A 5,141-nucleotide genomic window follows, 5' to 3' on the forward strand; every position below is an offset into this window, starting at 1 on the left:
TATATATATAAAGTGGAACCATCCTGTATTGTTGATTAGAAGGCAAAATGATGCAGCCAGAATGAAAAATACCATAGTTTTACCATGTGATCTAGCAGTGCCACTTCTGGGTATGTACCCTCAAAATTTAAAGGAGAACTTGGAAACACACATATGCATGTTCATCACAGCATTATGCACAACAGCCAAAAGGTGAAGGGAGCTCAAGTGTTCACTGATAAATAATGAAAAACACAAATGGTGGCAAACATATAAAATCAAACATCATTGTACCATACAGTATTGTCCCTTTTGTGACTTGCTGATTTCACTTAATATAACATATTCAAGGTTATCATTATCATAGCATGAATCAAAATTTCCTTCCCTTTTAAGATGAAATGATTTTTCATTTTATATGAATACACTCTTTTTTGTATATGTAAAAACAACCAATCAAATATGAACAAGGAGATGAGAAAAAGAAGTCTAATAGAGTAAAGAAAAACGAGGGAAAAGTGGACAACAGGAAAAGAGGGGAGAAAAGGAGGAAATAGTGAGCAAAATCAAGGTTTATGCCTGTATGTTTGTCAGGATGAACCAAACTATTATGTGTAACTATTAATCACTAAGGAAAAAAAAGATTAAGACATAGATAAAGAGACAGAAGGGGACAGGATCAGAGAGAGATGAAGACAGAGACTGAAAAATTTTTATGTACTTTTCAGTCTTAATTCATATAAAAATATTCTAATCATACAAATTTATAAAATAGTGATAATTTGATAAATGCATAAATATAAATAAAATATTTTAAATGCTATTTCAAAATATGAAAGTGATAATATTTTTGCTTATAATGTACCTCTAATATGCAATTTGATAAATCCCTGTTAAAATATTTATGTAGTATAATGAACATATAAAATTTGACATCTTAAAAAAATTTCATTATACAGTTTATTGACATTTGGATCATTCACACTGTTGTGCAACTATCGCTATCAGATATGCTTAGAAATTTTTCCTGTTGCAAAACTAAATCTTGATTCTCATTAAATGAATACTTTCTGTTTCTCCTTCACCCAGTTTATAAGGACAAATTTCTTATCTTATTTGTTATATAAATGAAATTTACTTCTTTATTTAAGTGGAATCATACAGTACTTCTTCATTTTTATTTTGACATTAGTATTTGTTTCACTTAACATAATGTTTCCCAGTTCATGCATGTCAAAGCATGTATCAGAATTTTTTTCCTTTTTAGGTGGAACAATATTCCAGTTTATGTAGATGCTAAAGTTTGTTTATATATCCATATATCTATTGACAATTGATTCTTTCACCTTTTTGCTATTGTGAGTAATTTTGCTATTAACATAGGTATACACACACTATTCAATGTCTTCTTTAAATTTGTTTGGGTATTTAACTGAGAAGTGTCATTGCTAGATCATATAATAATTCCATTGGTTGGGAGTTCTGTCACACTGGTTTTTCACAAATGCTTAATCAGTTTGTATTCCCAGCAACAGTGTAATAGAAATTAAATTTTACCACATCCTGGTGAACACATTATTTTTCTCTCTATATAAAGTAGCCATCCTAATAGACCTGAAGTGATTATTTTTGGTTTGATTTGCATCGCCCTAAAAATGAGATATTGTATTGCATGTGATTCAAATGTATGATATGTCAAGGTCATTATACTGTCATGTGTAACTAATTAAAACAAATTTTAAAAAGCAAAAAAAAAAATAAAATAAAAGATTACTGATGTGTTAAGCATTGTTTATGCTCTTGTAGGATTTTTGTGTATCTTCCTTTTGAAATGTATATACAAGCCCTTTTGCCCATTTTTAAAAGCCCAACTTTTCTTTTTCCTTTTTCTTTTCTTTTCTTTTTTTTTTTTTTGCAGTTGAATGATAGGAGTTATATTATAGTTTGGATATTGACCAAGTATCAGTTGTACCATTTGAAGATATTTTCTCTCATTCTGCACATTATGTATTTATTCTGTTGATTATTTTATTTGTTCCTCAGAAGCATTGCATTTTGATAGTTCCACTTATCTATTTTGCTTCTATTGCCTCTGCTTTTAGTGCTATATCCAAGAAATAATTCATTTCCAAGAATGTCATTCCCCCATGTTTATTTTCTAGAATTTTATACATTTTTGTTTAAATATTGAATCCATTTTGAGTTGGTTTTTATGAATAATTTAAGAAAATCATCTAATTTTTATTTTAATATAACTGTCCAATTTTCCAAATACTATTTGCTTAAGACACTCCTTTTTACATTGTTTATGCTTGGCACCTAAAAATTAGTTGATTGCACATGTTTAAGTTTATTTTTCAGTTCTGTATTCTATCACATTAGACCATATGTTTGTCTTTATATCAGTAACACACTGTTTTTGTTCATATGGTTTTGTAATACATTTGAAATGAATAAATGTTATGACTTGAACTTTGTCCTTCATTGTCAAGGTTTTATTAGCTATGCTAAGTCTTCTGTGGAACCATATAACATTCAGAGTTTTTCTATACTTTAAAAATTTCTTTGGCATTTTAGTGTGAACAACACTGATTCCATCAATTGCTTTGGGTAGTGCAAACACTTTTAAAATACTATGTTTTCCAATCCAGAACAAAGAATGTTTTTCCATTTATTTTTGCTTTACTTTTATAATCAATGTTTTACCATTTTCAGCTCACAAGTATTTTATGTTCTTGGTTGAATCTGCTCCTAAATATTTTATTAATTTTTATGCCATTTTCATTGAGTCTGTTACCTTAATTTCTTTTTCAGAAAGTCTTTCTAGTGTAAAGACACACAACATAGTTTTGTATGTTGATTTCTGTATACTGAAACTTTACTGAATATTTTATTGATTCTATCATATGTTTTATAAATGTTTGTGGTTTATACATGAACATTCATGTCATTAAGAGAGAGATGAATTTTTGTATTCTTTCCCAAATTTAGATGGCCTTTCTTTCTTCCTCTCCTACCCCCACAGTTGGGGAACAAATACAGGGTCTTGCACATGTAAGCAACTGTTCTACCACTGAACCACTTCTCCAGACCTCTTTTTTTTCCCTGAAATTTTCTAGATAGTACTTTCAGAATTATGTTGAATAAAAGTGGATAGAGCAGGCCTACTTGTCTTGATATTAAAGCACAAAAAATTCAATTGTTCATCTTTGAGTATAATGTTAACTGTGAGTTTTAAATAAAGCCTTTAATATGTTGAGGTAAATTATTAATGAGCATTGAAACTGAATCAGTAATCAAATATTTTTTAACAAAGAAAATTCCAGGACTAGATCATTTGACTGATTAGTTCTATCAAATACTTAAGGGAACACCATTCATTGTCATTATCCTGAAGAAAATTGAAGAGAAGGGAGAAATTCCACACTCATTTTATGAGCCCAGCACTACACTAATATCCAAGCCAGATAAAGATAATAAAAAAGAACATTAATGTAAAAGTCCCCAACAAAATACAAACAGAATTTATCATCACTTATAATTGATCGTACTCAATGACCAAATGGAAGACATACCTACGAAGCAAAGATGATTTGAAATATTCAATAAATTAATGCAATACAAAAATTAACAGAATGAAGAAAAAATATCATATACTCATATCATTTCAAGTAGAAAAAGCATTTGACAATACTTCCCATAATAAAAACAAATCAGGTATAGAATTGACTTTAGATACTTGTTTCTATTTGATTCCTCTGCTTATGATACCTTTTTCCCCTGTACTTTCTGGACTAAAGACTCCTATCTCTATAATTTATGGTTCATGCCGCAATTTTTGAAATGTGGTTTTTTTGTTTGTTTGTTTAAGATAAAAATAACATCTTTATTTCATTTATTTTTATTTTTCATTTATTTATTTTTATGCAGTGATGAGGATAGAACACAGGGCTTCATTGATGGTAGGCAAGTACTCTACCACTGAGCTACAATCCTAGCTCCCATACCACATTTTTCAACAGTCATCAAACTAATGAAATGATACCACTTTTCTCATCAGTGCTTTTAATCAGGTGAATTCCCCTTTGGGAATTCCCCACACAAGTGGAAACATGGTAAATAAGCTCTAATCTTTTTATTTCATCCTGATGGAAGAATCAAGAATTTGAAGATTTTCCTTTGAATTCACCACACCATTCCATTCCAGGGAGGGAATGGGGTAAAGGACATGCAGAATGCCATGAGATTTGCAGTTTTGAATGCATTATTTTTCTTGGTTATATAGTTGATTGGTTACATTTTATTAACATTTTCTAGTTCTTGGAAAGACATTTTAATTCATGTATTCTTTGTTCTTCAGTGTTTTAATGGTGAAAAGTGAGGTTCTTCCTTAGTCTGTGAGCCTTCTGATATGCCTTTCTGATAAATTTCTTTTTAAAAATCATGAGATATATGTCACAAAACCAGAACTATAGCAATTCATTCTGAAATTTCATTTCAATGTCTAAACGTGTCAATAGGAAGTAATTTACACACTGAATATATGATGTTTGAGAAATAATATTAAGCTAAAAAATAATCTGCCAATGAGGGAAGCAAAATATAAAATAAAGTCCTAGGGATAGAACACAGTACTTTGCAGATGATAGACAATCACTCTACAACTGAGTTATATCCATAACCCTACAAAATATTTTAATGAAAAATTTGTGCTTTTTTCTGCCAGTTTGAAGTTACAAACTCCTTCATGAAAAATAAATATAGGTCATTAAAATACTTTGACCAAGTGTGGAGGTGAATGCCTATAATCCCAGCCATTTAGAGGCTAAGGAAGGAGGATCACATGTTTGAGGTTAGTCTCAGGTACTTATGGAGACCCTCTCTCAAAATAAAAGATAAAATTACCCCTAGGTTCAATTCACAATAACAAAATACCACCACCAACAACAAAAGCCCAACCCCCGCCCCCCCCAAAAAAAAAAACTTTCAGTGGCATGTATAACACAGTATATATTGAGAAATAGAAAAATAAAAAAATTAAATATATTTTGCTTGCTTTATCGCTTCTCGGCCTTTTGGCTAAGATCAAGTGTAGTATATTTTGCTTGATATTACATTGACTATTATTATTATTATTATTATTATTGTTGTTGTTGTTGTTA

General features: G+C 29.9%; 1 pseudogene; it reads left to right on the forward strand.

Moving 5' to 3' along the window:
* Positions 1 to 5,038: 5,038 nt before the first annotated feature.
* Positions 5,039 to 5,117, forward strand: LOC125614724 (annotated as a pseudogene).
* Positions 5,118 to 5,141: the final 24 nt, after the last annotated feature.

The sequence above is a fragment of the Marmota marmota genome, unplaced genomic scaffold (genome assembly GCF_001458135.2).
Source record: "Marmota marmota marmota unplaced genomic scaffold, marMar, whole genome shotgun sequence".
NCBI classification, from domain to species: domain Eukaryota; kingdom Metazoa; phylum Chordata; class Mammalia; order Rodentia; family Sciuridae; genus Marmota; species Marmota marmota.